Raw genomic sequence first — 24,680 nt, 5'->3', positions numbered from 1 at the left:
TTGATTTTCGACGTATTTATAATATTTTTAATTATTCTAAAATGTAAAAATCATTGTTAGCAATAATATTGTTATTTAAAAAATGGTACCATTATATTATTATATTATGATTGTAAAACTAATATTTGAAGCACTTCAGATAGTATGCCACATTACACGTAATACATATTAACCTAGAATATTATTATAAATACTTATTAATTACAATTTAAAAATAATAATTTGTTTCGTACATTTGTCAGAATATAAAATATGGTATTTTAATATGTAATTTTTTTATTATTTTATCGTGGTATGCTATAGTGCTGTTACAAAATAAACTTTTTTTAAATCTAAAATTTATGGATTTGATGGCAATTGATTTCTTTATTATTTTAATTAATTACCTAACCAAAAAATATTATTTCTAATTCTTCTAACTTTATTATAAAAATGGCTTGTATAAAAACGTACCTTGTATACGTGTCTATACTTTCTACATATTTAACTTTCGTCGGTTATTGTTCATAAGTACGGAAATTGAAAAATTAACTGTGGTTATTTCATTGAATAACAATAGTTATTGACAAAAAAAAAGAATATATAATTACACTCAGGTTCATATTTTTAGGCATTAAACATGATTTTTTTTTTAATTTTATAGTCTTATTTAGTATTTAGTTTGCGCACTATGAAATTTAAATTCCTATATTATATTGGATACTTACGTGTTTACCATTTTAAGCATTAAATCATTATATCAATAATGAAATATTGTGAAAAAGTTCGTCACCCATAAATGATAAGATTAATGGAATTGTTGTGCCGTACTAATTTTCCTTTAACCGTCGTCTCCTATTGGTTTTATTTACATTTGTTATCCGTATAATAATATCATTGAGTATAGATAGTACTATCTATACTCAATGACAATAATATGTTAGGTATATGCCCATGGAAAAAAGCTTCATTATGATTAAACAAAAAAACAAACACTTAAAGTTTATTGTGGTATTTTTTAAGTTATATTTGTATATTAACTGTATTTAAAATATGATTAATCATTGTTATTTTGAGTTTAACATAATATTGTTATATTACGCTTAGATTGTTTTTAATTTTAATTGCGCTTTGAGTTCTTACACCCATATTGAGTTTCAGCATTTATAATCATCCACATACCATAAACTTGAAACATTTTTAATTTAATGAAAATAAGTTTACTTCTTAATTCACTGTAAAATGCATATTATATTGTCTTAAATTTTCGCACGGGAGAACATCTTGTAGGTAGATATCGAATGGTATAATATACCTATGCTAAGTACCTGACACTCAGCGCACACGCACACTTCTTATAACTGAGATATATATTTTTAATTACTGTAATACAAATATGATTCTGTTAGTCTTGCGATATATAAATAATTAAATTAATTTTAAAGTGTAACATAATATTCACTGATGATTCCTCCGGTATGTTCGCACACGTAGTATTTGTATTCGTTTAAATCTCAACCAACTATTAGAATTACATAATATGCAAATTTGAATTAAAATCTACGTACCTAATAGAGTTATAGATATTTGTTCTAGAAGTTGAGCCAAGAAGCCATTATGACTATAACATTTAACGACCTGATTCGTTAATATTTCTACGCGTCATAATATTGTTAAAGTTCGTATTTTTTAATAGTTATTTTATTTGTTAATTATTTTTAAATGTGCCCTGAATAAAAAACTAAAAAAAATTAAACCGTACGCTGGGCGATATACCGCAGCTATACGTGCAGTTTAACGGAAGACAATATATTTTGTATTATTTTTTTTTATCCAAAGGATCAATTTTCTTTTTTTTTGTTGTTACATTTCTTCAGCAACAATGTTTATTTTTGTGGTTATTTTACAAATTTTAAACTGTACATCATAATATTTGTAATTGTTTTCTGAAGTTGTATCCAACAATTTCACTGTGCATACTTATACTTCAGTAACTGAAGATTAGTTACCTACGTCATTCTTAATACACAATTATTGATTATAAAAACGAATGTAGTAAGTACCTACGTTATATGAATAAATGAACTTTAGAAGAAGTAATATTTAAATCATTTTTGAAATAACAGTAGGTATAAAACTACTTTACATTTCTATTGAACGGATTTTATATATTAATAAAGTCAATCTATATTCGATACCACATAGTGTGGAGAATATTTAGTTATTGTTCACATTAATGGCTTTCTTGTCGCAGAAAAACACATTCTGAGGCAGTAAAAATGTTTCGAGAATAATAATTGTGAGTTAAAATATTTAATCAGAATATTATAATTAAAAACCATATAGTATCCACTACCCAGTGATAACTGATAACTATCCAGTAGATAATATTTTTAAATATGTATCACTTATAATTTATTGCTTTTTTTATAATTTCAGATACAACCTATTAAAAATATTTTGGACCAAAACCGTAAGTATTATTTTTATTTACAAATTACAGTTGATTAAGACAACATATCATTTAATGATTATTTGTCAGTAAAACGTTAAAACTTTAGTTTGGATCAACAATTAATTTTCCAAAACATTAATAAGGTAAATTCCCAATCTTCATATACTTATGTGATTCTTAACAAAAATTACAATAGAACACGATCTATATTTTTTGGCCACTTTATATGTTGAATTGAATGAACACTAATTAAACCAAAATGGAGATTAAAAAGAATACTAAACCAACAGTTAAAATAGAACTTAAAAAAATAGCACGTTCTAAACAGATGAAACTCAAATGAATCACGATTATTGTGAATGGTAAAAATGATTCATACAACTTTAACTAATGCAAAAGTATTAGGTAGGTAGGTACACAAGGTATATTAAATTAATAATTTTCTACTAAAGTAATTATTATTCAAATGAGACATACTTTTTGGTCACTACTGATATTATGGTTTTGTACATTTAAAATGTCAATATCGTAAACGAAAATTACAATGTACAATAATTTTAGTATTAATTTCACTGAAGGGTACTGGTTCGAACGCCCTATTATTATTATTATTTTAAATTTTGTAAAAAAACGTAATCGTTATATAAAATTGTCGGTTACATTTTTGCGAAGGAAGTTAAGATTTATTATGATTCGTTAAGAAATAAATACATTTTAGCGTGTAAAGTTACCTTTATTGAATGTGTACACGCTTAAAGTACATATTCAAATTCACAAAATGTATATCATATAAAACGGTTGTTAGGTGTTCCGCTTGTTGTTTGGTCGTAGTTTTATTCAAAATAAACGATAATTATCACTTCAAGCCGTTCGTTGTTGCAAATATTCAGTTTCAGTAAATACATTTCGTAATTTATAATATTTTATATATTCATTTTGTTTGCATTTTCTAAAACTCTCTATGGTAAATTCATACTTTTCAACAATTCTTTACTTTTCTGGTTTTTAGTTATACTCCTATTCGACCGCGTTTGTTACGAACGAAGCAAAACGTCGTTTTAAAATTCATAACTACGCTTCTATAGAAACGACGATCTCAGATTTGCATTTTTTTTTCACTCGTTTTTACCAGGTTTCGGGTCCTATACACGTGAGAAAGTTCGGTGCGTCAATCTGCGAATTTTTGAATTCATAATCGAGTACAACCACACTGTAAACGCGCATATATCAGAGCTTTTAAAAAGATTGGGAACGGATATAAACGTTTACAACATTTTCAATATACTTATATACAAAGCAACTTTCTGGACGAAGGACCTCACAGATGACCGCAAACGAGTGTTAAGGAAACAACGTACATTATACACACTATACGCACACAAAATAAGGGACATTATAATATTTTATTTACAATTATTGGACCTTTTCTTTTTATTCACTACCACCACTTTTTTTGGTTTTCCGTTAATTCACTATCGTTATACCTTAACACCTACCATTATTGTTCTATGGTTATACGTATACCACGTCAGTAATACCCGCATTGCTACTCACTCGCTGCGCTGTGAGTGGCAGAAAACTTCGACAAAAAAATCGAAAATATCCTTCGACTTACTATGCAACACCACCTCAAGTTGGTCACAAAGTAACCGCCGTATATCCGCTCTTAATAACGACCTTAATTGTATAACGACTATTTTATTTAAATAGTGGTGTACGTATGACACGTATGGGCTGTGGATATACGATGGTTACCCTGTGACTAACTTGAGGTGGTGTTGCAACGCGGGCATCACTAACGTGGTATACGTATACTAACACTTTGGTTCACACTAATACCATTACGAGTTCTTGGAGAAAAAAAAATCACGAAATAAAAAACGGTGGGGTACCTACTGACTAATGCTGAACAGTGAACAGCTACTAAAAACCAAAAAAGTAGTGGTAGTGAATAAACGGAAAAGGTCCCAATTATTTAATAATAAAATAAATAATGTGTGACGATTTAAGCGACATTGGACTGACGTCTGGCGTCACGGTCTAGTCCGTAGTTGACGCAATGAAATGCCATTGATCTATGTGCAAACTGTGGTTCAATGTCAAAACTTGGGCTGCCAGTGTAGTTCATGTTTACCGTGGTTCGCATTCAAACCACGCCTAATATTGGATCCGGTCGCGATTATGACGTTTTTAACGTTATTAAAACCGTTCGATCATCATATTTACTCACGCGCCGAAACGTTATTGTCACCGTTGTTGCATTATCTGCACTGAAAGCACGCCTGTAGGATATTGTGTATTACATTGTATTATGTAGGTATACCGAATATACCATAATACCACCACAGTATCGTACGTAAGACTGTAGGACGTAGGTATATGATAATATTACGAACCCACAAAACCTCTGAACTTGTATGCGCCATTCGTCGTAATATGATTATTTGAATTTTATACACAACGAGACTACATATTCACTAAATTTCTATGGAGCGACATAATATGTGTTTATTTAAATTAAAATTCATTAAACTTTTAGAAGACGTATTCACAAAGACATATTTTAAAATACTTAGATTTCTTACTCACGTGATGTCGGTTCACTATATATATATTGCAAGTTTTTTGCCAGAGTTTACGATTAACATAGATTAACATCTATACAAGTTTATGTATAATATGAGTTTATTTTGATGACCTTATTACAATAACAGAAATGACAGATGTGTAGACACTATAGGCACCCAGATCAAGTACCATGAGTATCATACCCAGCAGGATGCTTAGAATAGAAAGAAGTTTATATGTATATTGTATAATGTATGCGTAATTTATAATTTAGTTTTAGAATTTTGAAGTATTTTCAATTTTGTAGATTATTATTTGTCATATATCAATGAGACACTTTTATGAAGACAAATGGACTGAAATGCCTAGAGCGTTTGAGGTTTGAGGGTTTGGCTGAGCGCCTGAGCCTCATACTTGGATTCCATATGCACAGACGAGTTTTATTATGGCTTTATAAATAGTGAGTTTGCAGGTGGTTGATTATTTAGATCTGATAAGAAGACGAAGCAGTTGGAGTCTGGAATTAGTCGATTTTCGCTTAGATTTTAAGGTGAGGAACCCAGGAGCAACCCAATGTCGTCGAGCAGCTGTTATTACTTATTATCTCTGACCTCAAATACGTGGGTTTCTAAGGAATTATGCGGATTCCAGACTAAATACAAAAAGCCCATCTGTTTTATTATAAATGGACAAACTATAATATGTACAAAATTATGCGTCAAGCTTTGCAAAAATTGAGAGTCCACATTTTACTCTCTAACCCATTTTTTAACTGTAAAGTCGGTTTACCCTGCAAGTGTCCTATAGCTTTGAAATTGGTTGTTCAGTTCTCGAGCGAGTTGCGTTCAAATATTTGATAAGCGGATTATTAAATATTACCGCTATGGATTATTTTCAATGGTCCACGTAAATATAGCTATCATATGGAGACTTCGGTCAAGTATGACATATAGTCAGTCGCTCTCCGATAGTGTGCTCGAAACGATATTATGAAATCATACTTATTCGTATCGGGCACCTGAACATCGTACGTATATACGTAAAATATACATTGTGAATTAAAAAAAAAATCCATCACTCCTCTTGGAATCTCAAACTATTTAGCTTTTCTTATATCAAATGGAATAAACCCTAGTCTTACATACCGGCTACCACCACAAAAAGTTGTGGGTAAAATACAAGCATTCACATTGGTATTAAATGTATTATTTGCAAGTCCACATTCAAAGTTTTGTGAATTTTGTTTGCGAAATATTGACCCATGTCATTCTAGAATGACAACATATTGTACGCCATTTATCAAAAAATGAATGAAGCAAAAACCATTTTTTTTAGCTCTACTGTGTATACAATTTTAGTCCAAAAATGTTTGCATAATATCCACTAAATAATTATACGTACAAGTAATGTACAGATATAGTTAAACAAAAAAATTTAAATGTTTACACAATTTACGCCTAATGCTTTCTCTTGTTAACAAAACTTATTTCAACTATTTTTCAGTATGTATACAATATATTCTAAATATTTGATAAATAATGTTGACATTTTCAATACAAGTGTTGGGGGTTGGGTCATTAACCTTGTTTTTACGCAAATATTTAACTAAACTAATTTTTTTAATAATTAATTGTGCCATTTAACTGGGGAGCATAATAATAAAGTATCCAATGTGTGGTATTATAATAATGTGTTTTTATTTTAAACAAATGTAAAATCAGTATGTACCTAGTACCTACTGTGTACTTATATATATATAAATTAAAGTAGTTTGCATGGGCTTGGGGACTGGGAAACTACTGAACCAAATATGGACACCAAATTTGGCTCACATATTTCTTTAGATTCAGGGAGTGCTCACAATTCATACAAGCTTGTCATAGTTTTTCAGGTTACCATAGGACGGTTCACACACAAAATTCGTCTAGCGTCACAAAAATCGAAAATTGTTTTGCTAGTGTATAGGGGTGCTAAATGCTAATGGTTACAGAAATATAAAGAGTCTTTTATAAAATCTATCTACAATATACATAATATTATGTATATCAGGAAGAGTAGTTTGAACCGCGTTCGAAAATATATCAAGGGCTTCATCCGATTCACCACGGTTGGATTGCCCATCTCGTCGAATTAGTTCACAGAGCGTGGTACAACGACATATAGATTTGCCCATGAACTCGGCTAAACTAAAACCGAGATACACCTACCTATATAGATACACCGTATTTTTAAATTTGTTCATTTTTCACCGTGGGTGAAATCGGGTTGTACGCAGTTATAGTGTAATAATAATATAGTTTAGTCGAACAAACTCGACCGATCGAATAGGCACGCATCATGGATCATAATAATATTAAAGTTCACGAATAATATATAATAATTATTATTACTATTAAAACATACCCTTTCACACGTTGCAATCTTCAATAGGTACCTACCTACCTACATTATAATATATTAATATGGGGGCAGGACAAATCATATTTTTATTACCATATAAATCTTAAACTTGTGTCGAGTGTAGACCAATCTGCTCGGGAAAGTAGCTAGATTATATTTTGTTCGGTCTGTTCATTGTACATTATGACGTGATCGGGATTATTATAACAGGTTTTATTTCCGATTTCTATACCTGCTTATAAGTAACAGGATAACGTTTTCCCCGTCCCGGTGTCATTATGTACGGGTACGGAAAAAAAAAATCCGTTCCAGGATCATGTGACGTGCGTGGTGCGACGGCGGCGGCCGGGATTGGAATTTTTTCGCGAAAATCTCGTAAAACGTATATTTTCGGAATGACCGAGTCTGGTCACGATCCGTCAGTTTCGTGGCATTCGATTGACGAATAAAAATACTTATTAGTTATTGTGGCGGATACTCTTGGGTTTATATTACATGTGTAACCACCGTTCATCTTTCGGAACAGGCGCGTTATCAATCTCGTCAAAGTCCGTTTCACATCATCAACGTCTATATTATTATATTCCGTGCTGTGTAGCATTTTTTTTTATATATATATAGGACATAGGACTTAGATAGATACACTGTAATCAGGCACGGATCCAGAGCCAAGATCTGGGGGGGGGGGGGCCCAAACATTTTTTTACAACACAAATAAAATTATTATAATAAAATATTATACTTTATTCTTAATTTAAAAAATTTGTCATAATAGTAGATATAGGTAATCAATGTGATAAATAAATTATTGATTCTTTAATATAAAAAGCGACAATGTGAAAAGAAGTTTAGATTTTGTTTATTTATTATTTAATATATAATATTTATAAAAAAAATATGTCTGGGGGGGGGGGGGGGCTAGGCCCCTAGGCCACCCTGGATCCGTCCCTAGCTGTAACACTTATCCTGCAGGACATGTCGTGTATCAATAGATTAGCACGTGTAAGATAAATACTTATTAGTTATTGTGGCGACTCGGATGCGCTTGGGTTTAATATTAAATATATTATATTGTGTAACCACCGTTCATCTTTCGAGGCATGACTCGCGAGACGCGTTATCAACCTCGTCAAAGTCCGTTTCGCATCGTCGACGTCTATATTATTATATTCCGTGCTGTGCATTTTTTTTTTTTATATAATAATATAACGCAGGGCATAGGACTTAGGTAGCTATATTGTATACACTTATCCTGCGGGACATGTCGTGTATCAATAGATTAGCGCGCGTAAGATAACGCAGCGGCTTACCGGTTGTAATTGAACTGGGAAAATTCGCCGATTTTTACCAACAAATACAGAATCCGTGAGGTCACCGTGGTGTTAATATTTATTACGTTTCGATTTGTCATATAATTGTACGATTGTCGTATACACGACGGCGCAATATTTGGTTATCCCGATATTTCAAGGCTTCTCGCATCTTATACATATGCGAGACCTTCGACTGAAGAATATAAATCGTTCACAAGAACGCTTTCGAACTTCAAACCACAGCTACTGTACGATATATTTTTTCCCCGTAAATCTCGAATTTTAATACGAGTGCGATTTTTGGATTACCAATGCTGCCATTGATTTATGTAAAAACTTAATACTAAATATTCAAATATTCCAAAAAATGATGTCTGAAACTACTAAAATGTGCTACCCACATAGGACCTTTTTTGTTTGAACTTTGAATAATATTTATAACAGCATACAACTGTGGTTTAAGACTTTAAGTGATGTCATGTTTGAAAATAATACATATTTATATGGTTATTATATTTTTATAGTGGTTTATTATTTTAAAAATTACAATCTTAATAACTCATATTATTTCTCAGTAATTATATTTTTATTGTAAAGCTCGTGGCAGTTTATTATTTCACTACTAGGAACTATATAGTTCGGGTAGATTTATTTGTCGATAAAGTGTTTTATGGTAATATTATTTTGGACACATTTGATCCTTGTAACTTATATTTATTTTTATTATTGTTTCCTCCGAGCTTATAGATATAAATTATTTTTAAGCCATAAACATGAAGCCTCGATGCATAAATAAGTGAAACGAAATTTTGTAGATACTCACTTAGTATAAAAGAAATCGGAAATTTTCTCAACCTTTATAATATATAATATTTTGTATTGCGGCTGTATTATGTATATTTAATGGACCATATATGTATGTGTATGTACATGCAACATGCTGTGATATCTGTAGTCCTGTAAACATCTGTTACAGCGTTTGATACATAAACATATAGATATTTACAAAGCTGGTTTGTATAATATTTTATATAAGTAGACGAGACCCATTGCACAGGCAGCAGCTGTGCTCAACATCTCACGAACACCTCGCGAAGGTACTTATTTTAATCAACAACACCGTTTAAGTCACTGTTGCGAATGTTCCATTAGGATATATACGATCGATAAGTATATGGCATTATTATTGATAATAACACTGTTGTTATAGGTTATTTTTTTCGTTTATCAAATAATATCATAATAATATAACAAATACAATAATTGCTTGAAGCAACAAGACCGCGTGGAAAGAATATGTACATATGTGCCTACTCGTGGTATAATACGATCATCACATGTCCAAGTTAGTTTATGTTGATGTTTATTTTCAGTATCCTCATAATCTTACGTCTGTCATGATAATATTTTTAAAAGAAAACCCGAAATGAGCTTAACAGCTGCTGTTCTGACAGCACGTTTAATATTTCACACAAGCTTTGATAAAACATATGCTTTAGATGACCTTGTTTTTTCACATGGATTTTATTATAAATACAGGTATCTATATTATGGTACTATATACCTATATGTGATTTAAGTATAGTATAATACATATTATATATACCGTTTGGAACACTAAACGTTTAAAGGTGATGAGCAAACTTATTATGTTACATGTCATTTAAAAAAATATTTTATCGTGTGTTTGCCAAACAACTGATTTTCTGTTGAAACATTTGACCCATTTCAGCAATCGGTTTTATAAAAGTACAGACTATTATGAAACGTTACTTTTCCATACCATCCATGTAAAATAATATTCTTGATAGGAAATTTGATTGAGAAAACGATCGATAAAGTTTTCCGAGACGAGTCTTTTTCGAAATTCATTCAAGGACGTTGGATATTTTAGTATTGAAAATATATGTGCCCTTCTCTCGTTTATAGAATATCCAGCTATACCTGTGTGTACATAGAAAAAAGCGGAAAAGTTAATTTTGATCAAAACTCGAGATGGACCCTTTTTGAAAAACATAATTCAACTATATACAATGTATACAATACTAATATTTGGTTACATATTTTACTATTTGTATACACAATTTTTTTTATATCCTTTTTTTATGTATGGTTTGAACATCTAAGACATCTAAATATCTTCAATAATAGCTTCGAAATTGCGCAGCGAGTGCATTTCTTGGAAAATAAAATATATAATATTATATTTATAAATGGACGGATAAAATGAGTAGACGGATCAACCATTTTTACGTAACGAGGAGGATAATGTACGAAAACAACCGGTATAATAACATAACAACGTATAGCTGCTAAAGTTTAACGGACCAGACGCGCCAAACGAACTTTGAAGTAAGCTTTATAAAAGATCTAACTATATTATATTAGGTTAAAGTCTTATTTTCGAGGCCATTCATCTACCAAGATAAAAGTACCGATACCTCCTTATGTGGATGCGCAACAGAACATAATAATCTCTAAAAGTCCTATATATACCTATCACAAATTATAGTGTACTCACATTCGTTCAGAAAAACAAAAAAGTGAACTTTATATTATGATAAATATTTGTCACGCGTAGGATTTGTTGTCAAGTCTATAAAATATGTACGTACACACGTTGGAGTGTGTTCGCTGCGTATTAGGCCTATAATATATTTAAATCATATACCTGAAAAATGTCATATGAACACAGGCTCGTTTATTAAATTTTTCTCTAAGTTCATTACTTGGACCCATCCCATTAAAATCGAGAGTGAGTACTCAAACCGATATAAAACTATACTATTTTTACGTTCTGGTAGGTACGGAAAATGTGAGTAGATCGTTGAAATGGTATATGGTTCGACGAATTCGTAACACGTCTTAACAATAATATAACAAAATAAATCCCAGTCGAGAATCGTTTTTCGCGAAATTGTGTTCCATTTTAATTGTAAGTTTAACTGTCATGCCGCAACTCATTTGTTCTTTCGTCCATTCCGTACAGCCTTTAGGCCGGTCAGTGTACAAGCATTAGTTGTGGCGAACAAATGTGCAATATATACCAACCAATGGTGACCATGATAGCGATCCTTTTATGTGTAGCTTTTGTTCATGTCATCCGAAATGTTTTATTGTAGGTATCTTCAAAACCCGCACACTGCGTCTGCGATATATTGTTATTTCAGGCCAAATAATAATTGTATATATTTTAATAATACTGACGACTGAGTATATAATAATATGATATATATTTTTACATTGTCAGTCTATATCATAATCGATTAAATTTTATTGTTGATTTTGTAGATGCCAAACATAAAATAATGGCTTTTGAACGTTTTAAATTTATTTCGATTATTGAAAGATATTTAATTATAATATTTTATCAGCTATTTTCGTTGTGTAAATATATATTTTGTTTACGTTCTTAGGAAACTTAACCAACGAATATAAGACGAAATAAAGTACAACTTTTAGTTTTAAATCATAATGTAAACAACTAACTTTATCAAGTGAAATCAATTTCATACAATTTCTTTGAAATTATTTTAGTTCATATTTTATATCATCAAACATTTTGTAATAAACTGGCTAGGAACTCACAATAATACTTTATATTAATTATATTAGTTTTCACGAGGGTACCAATACGAGTATAGGTACTATTATAAAGAAGGCGAAAGAGCCAAAGAGCTATTATTAGAGTTATAAAGTTCCTCACCATTATTTTACATTTTTAAACAAGTAAAAAGTTTTACAATTTTGTCAGACTATATACCTACTCTCGAAAGTAGATGTTTCTATCTGTCGAAAACAAAAATAGCTTTTTAATCGTTCGGAATCTAAAATATTTCGACCGACTGAATATTTTAATGGGGCCTGCTGTAAACATTTTCAATTTAACGCGGTGCAATTGTTTACGTAGAATAAAGTTTCCAAATTTTTCTAAGCCGGTTAAAAAATATAACTGTGTAAAAAATATTTATGCTTCTTGTACCTATGTCCTTTGTTAATATAATTCCGCGAAATTGCATTTCATTATTATTCACGGCAAGCGTACACTCGGGATTTTAACTTTAGAATACCCATCAAAAGTTTAATCAATATGACTCCACAACAACTTAAATTAAACACGCAAACAACACGATATTACATAATGATTTTGTATATCATTTTTTTTTTTTTGTTGATATACCAAGCAATATATACCAACCAACGCAGTTATAATCCATAGAATATTTTTTTATAATCGGTTGTAAAATAATTCAATTCCTGAAAAAGCATAATAAGTTTATGTGCAGCGAACTCATAAACGTTTTATAATCACGTATAACAGTGTGCAATAAAACGGTTAAAAAAACACTTATGGATTCAAACAAAAACCTGTATCGTATTTCACGGCGTAAAAATGTAAATAACGCATTTTTCCGAGAATCAAACATATCGTATTTGATTCGTTTTTGTGATAGTACCTGTACCGTGCGGATAATTATTATGTATAGGTAAGTATCATTATTTTTCAAATGTAAACAATATACGCTAATCGTGTAAAACATTCCATTCGACTGTCAGAACTTGCATACGAACACAAGCACAATATTAAGGGTGTGAGTGGCGGTGGGGATGGTGTTGGTGGTGATGGTGGGGTGGGGGGAGGTGAGGCGGTCAAATGACTTGGCTTTCTTACTCCTGAAAGTGATGATGATCGCTTCAAAGATCGATGAAAAATCGTTGTCAATTTAATATTTATATTTATATTAAATTGACAACGATTTATATAGGTACTATATCTAGGAATAAAATTGAAAAAATTCAAGTGCTGCAAGTTTGTCTTAGTGGCGCCTCTTTTAAACGCAAACCTACACGTCATGATTTATGAATCATAACTTTTATCGTACCTACCTATATATATTATTATGATAAACGGTCGTTTATTTACGTTTTGTCGTACCTACATACATTATGCAAAGTCATGTTGTTATAATGTACAGTATAATATAATATATAACGCGTATAATAGCATTTTCTCATCGACTGCGATAACAATAATTTTAATGTATTATTGTTTCTCGGTAAATATTATTTGTTTGTTATACAATTTCGTCGGTGTTGTACGCGTTCGGTTAAATTATGAGCTTTCTGCAACGGGTGCACTACTGTATATATATATACATAATATAATATTTATGTTGGTATATATTATAATCTGATGTACATTGTCTTTGAAATTCTGTCGGTCGCGGAACATACGGAAGTCTGTGTTAAGTGTTTGTTCAGCGTTTTCTCTTACAGAAGCAAAGTTAGAAAAAGACGACTACTTCGGGTTTTACGTTTGAAGATCAGCACCGCCGTTCTCTTTACACTTAGATATTACCTTTGCGCGCGCATTGAGTGCACAATCACTGCAATAATATTGTTGTCGTTATTATTATTAATATTATCATCATCATCATCATCACAGTAGTTGTTGACGTCGTCCTCGTTGTCGCTGGGGTGAGATGTTTTTATCGGTATCGTTACGCGGAGTCATCCGATATAGCTAGTATGCTAACGATTCGAAAACAAATATAAAAATATTCTCGTATCCGCGACGAGGGGGGAGTCGTGTTCATCAATCGCCTTTGACTTGCGTCGTATATTCTCATACGTAGACACTAGGAGTGTATATTATGACATTATGTCACGTGTACGGTATAGGAGACAGGTCGAGTACGCACATCATATAAATTATACATTAAACGTGTCGGTGTTAAATTTTTACGGTGTCGTTTGCCGCACGAGTTACGCCGTATAAATATGAGAATGGGGTTTGTCGGGTACTTTTTGCTGCGATTGACGGATTTCGATAATTGTACGTATAACGCTATTATATTTGGAAATAACACTTTGCTATATAACATATTATTTTTATACATATAATATTACATATATACTTACATACAAGTCGTATACAGTCGTACCTTCTTCAACAATTGAACGTACAAAAAGAAAAAAAACCTACGTTTGCTTGACTATATACCTATAATATAGTAGGTGCATAGTAATATAATGTATAGATTATAGGTACCTACCCACTAAAAATGACATTTCAGTTCATCGATGGTCGTCGTCTTCGCGGATCGATACCCGAAAATACCCAAAAATTATATTATACATCACAAATGCCACCAGTGACGTGTATCATAAAAAAAATGGTGTTGCTCAAATAATTTTAGGTGACCTACCACTCATAATACTGTTATACCGACCTATAAAATTTCCTATTTATCTTCTATCAATACCCACCCATCCATATTTAAGGTGTTTCATGAGCAACACTTGGACCCTATGTTACACGCCACTGAATGCCACCGATGTTGAAAACATAATATTGTATTAAAAATGTATGAATCCATTGACACTCAGTCGCCATATTAACCAGCGCGTGCCTCATTTTCAGAGTTCGTAAACAGCGTAAAATACAGCTCTACACCCTACGCGGTCATAAATCGTTTGTGTTTAACAACTTCATCAAAATGTATTATTAATTACATACATAACTTCGTTAAGTTTTTGTTACTGAAACATATTGTGTCTAGATATTATATTGTGGCGTTATAAGATTTGAACATCAGCGGTCCCTGTACTCCAGTTGATGTTAATTTAACGCTAAATCAACAATAAATACAAATATGTTACATTATATGGTAAAATGTTGATACAAAATATTACACAGTGAGTGATGTTAATGTTTTCGGGTAATAATATTATAATAATTCCGAATTCGAATATAATATTGTCGGGTGTACGAATACGAGTTAACTGTGCATAATTATTAATTTAAATTGTATATTATATGACATTGATGCGTTATTATATTAATGATCCCTGCCTAAGGGTTAAATATTGTGCCAAATTAATTTTTCAATTTTCCATAGTAGAAAAACTGTTATTTTTCATTCATTTCAGACTCCGAGCAGAGCGATGAATGTATATATAGATTTTACAATTATGTGTGTTTTTTATTTTGTCATCGTCTTTTGGAGCAGCAAAAGTGTTTACATTTTTAACTTCAATAACTTTTTTAGTAAGAAATTGAATTCAGTTGGTACGTTGGGGAGGGATGGGGTTAGAAGTAGATCAAAAAATGCAAAAATATTTAAACATAGTTTATCTTTATGGTAATTTGAAATTAGTTGGGTATTTAAAAAGAACGATTTCGGTTATTTTGTTGTAGATAACAAAAATATTTGCTGAGACTTAACTTTTACGTACCTATATTGTTCTGTTATATTTTAATTACATTTGGATTAACTGTATGCCATTTCCTATTCCATGAACCTATTTACACAATTGTACAAAAATATTTATATAAACTCAACATTTTATATATATGCTACTATTAATAGTAAAATAAATACAACGTTTTTGGCAAAAATTAATTCAACCTATCATATTATTAGTAAGATTTTTTTTTTAATTACTACGATAGAATATACATGTACATACTTGGTAATGTATGCTGGCAGACGGTCTTCTCTCAGAATCAGTAATCGTATGCAATTATTTATCATTGAATTCAATTAATTTAACATATACATTACAGTTATTTACTCAATGACGAAGTACACTCGAAACCTACAGCTATACAGTAAATCGGTTGCCTACAACGTTAACGCTTTTTTTTTAGTTTTAGATTTGCGTTGTCACTTGTCTCCAGAATTTCCATATAACTTACCATATTGTCTAGTAAGGTTATTATTATTATGCAATCGGTTTTGGAATTAGAGTTACGGTATTCATTGCGGTGTTCACGAACCAGCTGATATCGTTTTGAATCGTATTTAAGGAACATTTCGCGTAAGTAGGGTGGATTTAGTTCAAGATATCGCAGGACGATCTATTATTTGTTTATACAGAAACTGGAAAAGATTAATAAGATACTGTTCTATAGATATACACTATAATATGTTTTGCAGTGAACGAAGGGGGTGTCACCCCTCTTCGTCCATCACCACAGCTACGACCTATAACATATATTTTATAGTCGTTAGACGTTAAATACGAAAATTAAACATAAAAACCTTTTTTTTTTTAAAGAGGAGTTTATAGGACACCCTCAAAAGGATATTTTAAAGATAATTTTTTTTATATAATACTAGCCGATCCCGTGCACTTCGTTACTCGTTAAATGTACAAACTGTATATGACTCAAACTTTGTTCAATGCTTTATTTAATATTCGGTGTATGATGTTGTAGATTTATCTTAACTTTTCTGTTGCCCGGAATAACCCGAGGTAGATCGCAGACCCCGTGCTGTACAGTGTATGATTTAACTCTAAAGTATCAAAGTTATACCAAGTTTTTCGTTTTAACTTAATTCCACCTATGGTGGATTAATATAATCAATTAATACGAAATTCTAACCTAACCCAACCTTACCAAAATTCGATGAATAAAAAAAACCAAATTTAACCTTTTTTAAATTAGCCCATCTTCTTCCCAGAGGTTTAATTTATACACAAACATTAATTTATATATATATATATATCAGTCGTCCTTTCATTCGAAATGTTTCGAATCCTAGTTGAATTACGGCTTTGTTGTGAAGTATTTGATCATCTTGGTCGTGCAGGCGTGCTATTTTTAATGAGAATATCGGCACAATAAAACAAATTCGTACGTAGAAAATGCGTAATTGTGTAATTATAATATATTTATTTAATTGGTTGCTATTGATTACAAAAAAATATTATAATCGTGGACAAATTGCGACAACATATCAAGTAGGCAATCTGTCTGCTATAAGTGCTACTCAGCCATCCTGGTAGACAATGTGCGAAAATTCTATTTGATGCATTCTTGTACCTGATCTTTTCTAATAACATATGGCCACCAACAATAAATTAATTTCTACTAATTATTTCTCCTATAACCAATAGCAACCATTTATAAATAACAATTTCCATCGTAAATATCAAAATCCCTGTTTGAGTACCTCCCTCGGTTGGGTTTAATGAGTCCAATTGTGAATCTAAACCATTCAAGGACCCTCTCAAGCACACACAACAAATTTCGTTCAAATCGGAGTTCAGTGACATGCACACGTACAGTAGAATTATGTATATAAAGATGTGTATATATTATTTTTATTTTAAGGCAATACTTAACGTCCAACTTTAATCTCATAATTATATCCTATAAACTACTAAGTATTGTTAAAACAGGGATAAATTACTATCAGACTGTCGGAGCAAATTTGAGAAACTAGTCTACCTGCCTGTTGATAAAATAATAACCCTTTTACTATAAAAAAATTAAGATTTATCTTAAATTAATTACTGTATTATGTTGTAATTAATTATACTTGATAATAAATTATACCTTAAATATTAATTATAATTAAATAAAATGAGGGTTTTACTATTTTATTATACTTAAAAATTGTAATCAATTACTAAATTAGCATGTAGCGTTTCTATTAAAAATGGTTGTATCGGTAAATTTGTTGGTATAGCTGTGTAGTTTTTACCTCCGTCACTCTATGGAATATTGAGCCTATCTAACATTATCCGTCGATTTAACTGTTTTCTGGTTTTTGATTTAATTTTAAAGGTGTTTATCTTTTTTCAATTTAAAATACTTATAAATTGTACACTTTTAAGATTTTAGTTTTGATTTCTACCTTCTATCCATATGGGCAGGACCGTCGTTATTGCATTCCATACATGGCATAACGCATATCTGTACAACCTAACAAAACTAAATATTACTTATTAGTTTATTACCTACCAATTAGTAATAGATTAGACCCGCTGGATATTGCTGAAATTGAAATTGAAATCGATTTGTAATATACGATTATAATTTTGATATTAATTATTGATTTTAATTATGTTTTCGATTTAAAAATACATTTTGAATAACACGGAAAACAATTTTTAATTTTATATTACTTTTTATTTCGAAAGGGAAGATTTGTAACGATTTTTATTGATATTCAATATCAAATTTGATTTCAAGCTTTGGCTCGCGATGTCATCGGTGGCTTGTCGATACAACAATGCCTACAACAACTATGCACTAATTTCTTCGCCTTACCTATACTGTTTTTGAATTTCTACTCGGTTCAGTCCAATCGACCGATCGATACTATTTTAACAGCTCGTTTTGTTCGTGTTGTGTGTATAATAACGCGTAATAAATTTCCGTTGGTTTGGAATAAATCGAAAGCTCGAGCGAATACCAGATGCTGGAATCTTCGAACGTGCGTGTGGGTGATTCACGAGAGTGTCCGAAAACTGAACGAAACTATATTATCATTACTATGCATACCATTATTAAAATAATATAATGCTGCGGTGTGTTCTATTTCTGTGATGCGAAAAACGCTCCAACGATTGAGCTATATTAAACACGCGCGCAGAGGCGGCGACGGGTTGTTGGCGGGAACGATATACCATCGACAAGGGATTCGAATGTATTATTATACTTTATGGCTTACTCTTCTACTCCAACACGAATTGCGTGCGAGATGTCGAAAATCTAAATCGCATGCCTATACGATAAACGGCATGGCGGCGGTTACGATATATATTATATCTATAGGTATAACGCTGTACCATATTACCATTCAGACTACTCACGCTTATACAGCGTATACTACTATACTATTTGTAATAAAATATATTATAATATTATATAGTGTACGACGGAGAAGAGGTTATATCTTTGAATATAATGTTTTATTATTATTATTATTATTATTATTATTCTCAGGACGGTCTGCAGCTTGGCACCAACATATTCGACTTCCTATACCATACTGTACACTGTTATAATAGGTCTGTAAATATTATTATATTTGTTGTAACCATAAATTTGACATTTTTAACACGTAAGTCTGACCCTTTAAATCCCATTTTTGACGTTCGGTAAGGTTATAATATAGTGATTGACGCGTCTGTGCATACAATTTGTAAGTGCATATATGAAACGTAATTAATAAACATAATTGATTTTGAAAACTTCTTTATTTAAATTTCTTAAAGTTTAAAATATCTAAAGATATTCATCATTTTTTGAATTCATTTGTTTTCCCGTAATTTGTTTTCCTAATTCGCTACCATAAACAACCCTTAGTATTTAAAATTAAAGCTTTTTTCTGGTATATAAAACGTATCTTTAAATAATATTTCATTGTATCTATATCCAATACATTCATCGCTCAGCTCAAAATATAAAATGTAAGTACGTTAAGGTATAAGTAGGGGATATGATTAACAAAATATTTGCTATTTTTTGGACAAATTTAGCCCTAAAAAAATATCAATAATTATATTTTCTAATTTAAACATATCTGGAGCCGTGGTATAGTATCCAACTCTAATCAGTGATTAGTAATCACACTTTTTTTGTAAATTTTGATAAATAAAGTTTAAAAACATTTTTATATTTTAAATATTACTCAGTAATTTTGCGGGGTCGATAAAAAAAAAAGTTTTAAAATTTCTTCCCATCTCATATATATACTTTTTATTGGACATTTGGAGGATTTTACTTATTGTGTATGAAATTTAATATGTATAAAAGATATTATATGTTTAAATAATATAGGGACTTATGTTTATTGGTTCGTTCTTAATACACAATTTATTGACACAATAACTTTAAGAATTTTTAATTTTAGCGTCGATCACTTTAAAATAAAAGCTGTACGCAATTATTTGAGTTAGGTTATGTTTGATTTTCAGTATGTACCGACCTCGATTTAATATCTTTCAAGCGGTATACTGCATATGATTTATATATATATATAAATATCTAACACATATTACACATTAGATAGATGTTAGTTTTCGTCAAATATGCTAATTTAAATTTAAATTTTTACTTGAAATGTTGAATTATGATGAATACAGATTGATGGAAAGCGTAAATAGTATATGTTTAATGTCATAAAATAATTATATGCTAAATTTTAACATAATCAAAATGCACCAAAGTATGCCGTTGTAAATCAATAATTTAAAATGAAGGTTTACGATTGGTATTTGGTACCCATGACAGTAAATTTGTTGAAGTAGGGATAGCCGGGAAAATACTGATTGGGTGTATGATAGTGGTATTTAAAGTGCGAGTGTTTTTATATAGGAATAGGTATGTTTTACTTGAGAAATAAAAGTGAAACGTGTTGTCGCATGATTAAAATTGATAGTAAAATGCAATGGTAAGCGCATTAACTAATATATTAAACATTTATTTTTGGAAAATAATTAGCATGTATAATTATTAGTTGTGATATCAACAATTAGGTGATGGTAGGGGGGGTGTAGACATGTGTATTCAACCCCCCTCCCCCACCACTTATCAAAATTATTTATATCCAATTTTTTCCAAACCAATATTTAGCATGTAATTAGCATGTATTTGCACAGCCGGTCCCGAAACTCTATATTTATCCGTTGTTTCGCCAAATCCGTTCTCCTAATTCACACGTGTCCCCCGCCTCACCGTGATACGAAATTCTTGAAACTGCCAAATTTTTTCTAAATCAATATTTAGCATGTAATTAGCATGTATTTGCACAGCTGGTGTTGAAACTCTATCGTTCGTAAAATACGCTCTCGCTCTCCTAATTCACATCACGTGTACCCAGTGTAACAGTCAAATCATATATCCGGACCTCCCCCCCTCACCCCCACCAACAAACGGGTATACAACTGTGGGAGATATAGATATCCTAGAAATATTATACCTAGGGTATGATTTGCCTGTTACACAATCACTTCTAAATGAACGACATGTAAATTTCAAAAGTTAGCATGAAAAATAAAAATTCATATAGGTAAATAACAACGCTTGTTACATGTAAATATTTTCTTAAAATTTTTTTTTATTCCAATACAGGACATGTACATAATTAATTAGTTTAAAAATTAAAATGTTAAAACTATTAAAATATTATTAGTTAATTCGTTTTTAACTCTTTAACTGAACTAGATAGCTTGATAATTTAATAACTTAACTTAATTAATTATTTATGTTATAATATATTAGCTTTTTTCAGTTAATTTGAAAAAAAATAGGCACAGTAAGTTAAAATTATGTGTATAGAAAATTTGTAACTGTGGTTAAAATTAAGAATTAATTTAATATATTTTTTATTTAATCACGCTGTAATTATTTTTTTAAAGTAAAATAAAACAAAATATACATATTTTTCGATTTAACAATTTAGTGGACACAAATATATTATCATTGACTAACCACCGTGACAGCCAGTGTATAATAAGAAAGAATAGTTGGATAAACTTTTAACAAAATTGTAAGTTATTAAAATATTTTTTATGTTGCATAAACACAATTGTGTGACCCTAGTAATAATTAAAAACAATGAGTAAAACTAAAAAATTGAACTTTATTTAACTGAATCAAGTTAATATTTTTTCTCCATAATAGTTTTAAACTTTTAGAGTTGAATATATTATTTGTTTAGGTACTAATTTTCTATTAACTTCTGAACGTTGATTTAACTTAACTAACTCAAGTTAATTATTTTAATTAATTTACCTACCTTTGATAAAACGTACAAAATAATTTACAGAAACACGGACAGAATATTAATGATACAAAATAACTATCAACGGTTATTAAATTTATATATAATAATATTCCTTCTGGCTTAGATAACTGTTAATATAATATAATATAATATAATAAGTCATGTAATAAATAATTAACAATACTCGTCAGCTTTTATCGTATGGTTAATGTGCTACCTTAATAACTATATCGCGCTACTTAGTTTTCTCCACGTGACCTTACTGGAATCCGTATATGATACAAATTAATATAATAAAAGGTACAAGTTAACCCCGCGCACGTGCTTTGTAAGCAACACAGTTGTTGACGAAGACGATGGACAGCAAGGTAATGAACACATACATGTTTGTTTACAAATCCGTTGGTAATAATTAATTATTAAACCACCCTAGAATGGTGAAAAACTATTAGGGAAACACAACTAAAGTTTCATATTGAACGATATAGTTACCAAACGAATGATTCACAACAACTATGGACAATACAGTAAAGGTGAATTGCAGCTATACCATACAATAAGCCCCTATGTTCAACGGCTATTAAAGTAGGTATATACATATAAAATAATATATAAAAAAAGGAACGCGACGACCTGCGCACATTGCGTACCTACATGACACATAAAATAATAATAAATCAAATAGAGCTGCTGAATTGAGCCCCAATCAACCGAATCGGTTCAACGTTTGAAATTTGGCATTTCAAAGGTAAACTGAGTTTGTTTCAGTTAAATATTTGATAGGTACCAAGGTGTTCAAAAAATAGTTCTAAAAAATTTCCGATATCTGCAGAATCGTTTTCTTTGAATTTTGTGAATAGATCAATCTGTTAGATTTCTCTCTATACAGTGACTGACACGAATCGAATCTCTATAACATCAAACTCCTACCTTTGGCCACTATGTTGATGACGTTATGTAAAGCTGTTTCGAAATCAACTGAATACGGTGTTAAATGTTACATATTTTGTGACGTCTCTGAAAGCAGGGATGTAAATGTGTGTAGTTTTGTTCGGCTATATGCTGAAGGTGACATAAACGTCATACAAATGTCGTGTCTTTCTAAAAATAGAAAACGATTGGTAAAATATTGTATTGGTTAAATTTTGAATGTAAAAAAAAAATGAATTCGAAAAATACTATTAACTATAAAATATACAACTATATCGGTTAATATTCGCATAAGATAATAATGATTATGATAACTGAAATAACTATACATATCGGTATAGGCGTAGGTGCTATATATTTTATGATGTGAATAATTGCTTATAATCAAACAGGCACCTACTCGATTGACTGCTGAATGAAACCAATTCGGTATCAGCCTAAAAAATTACTTAGATGATTATAAATCACAATATATACTAATATACTAACATTTTGAATCATTCGTGGTTGAGGAGTATAAAATAAATATCATAGTTCGTGCTGTTTACCGAATATAATTGAATAATTCATACACGTAGACAACTATATTATAGGCAACTCTTCTATCGCACAAAAATATTATAGTTTCGTCAATAATATATTTAAAACATCAAAATGAGTTCTGTAAAACAGATAATAGGTATGAGACTTGGGCTTTAGATATTATACGCGTGCGCGAGCGTGTGTGTGTGTGTGTGTGTGTGATGACGCTCGTAGGCTCATTAAATATTATAATAATAAAATCGTGATTGTGAAGGGAACATACATATTGTACATTGAACAATGCCGACACGTTTCCTCGCCTGACCAGCTTTATTTTAATAACACCGTACTTATATTATATTATATTTTCATCTGCTTTCTGACCCATTGTCCGTTAGTTTATCTCACCTCCGGTCATCTAGTTTGCCACTGGTACTTTAATATAATATAATTTCACCCTATAATTTGGTTGTCCAATATGGTCGTGGCTAGTGGTTGATAAAGGATATCCATATGTGTAATGACGTGTATGCACGGTAAAACTTCCATTTAACGAACTGTTTTTGATAACTAATCCAAATTAGAGCTAAATGTATTTAATTATATTCATCAGATTTTTCTGTAGATGATACGAATTGTATTTTGTTGCCTACGAGACTTTGTATAGTATGGAAGTTTCACTGTATATACTATATACTAATTTGATAAAAAAATGTTGATATCGCCACAGCCCACAAAGCACTCTCTAATCTAAATAATTGAAAATCTCAAATCTTATGTATACATAATATACATGCAAATTCCAAAAATTCATTATTAAAGGGAAAATGTGTGGTTAGCATGTTTGATGAATCTACCTGTACATTATATTGGTATACGCTGTTGCCAGTATACACATAGACCGCGAATTAAGATACCATTATTATCTGCTGTTCCACGTCGTCATTGAGTTGTACTTGCAGTAGGTACCTACCTATACATAAA

The sequence above is a fragment of the Acyrthosiphon pisum genome, chromosome A1, assembly GCF_005508785.2.
Source record: "Acyrthosiphon pisum isolate AL4f chromosome A1, pea_aphid_22Mar2018_4r6ur, whole genome shotgun sequence".
In the NCBI taxonomy this organism is placed as follows: Eukaryota; Metazoa; Arthropoda; class Insecta; order Hemiptera; family Aphididae; genus Acyrthosiphon; species Acyrthosiphon pisum.
The sequence above is the reverse complement of the archived record's forward strand: the minus strand, read 5'-3'. Positions refer to the sequence as shown.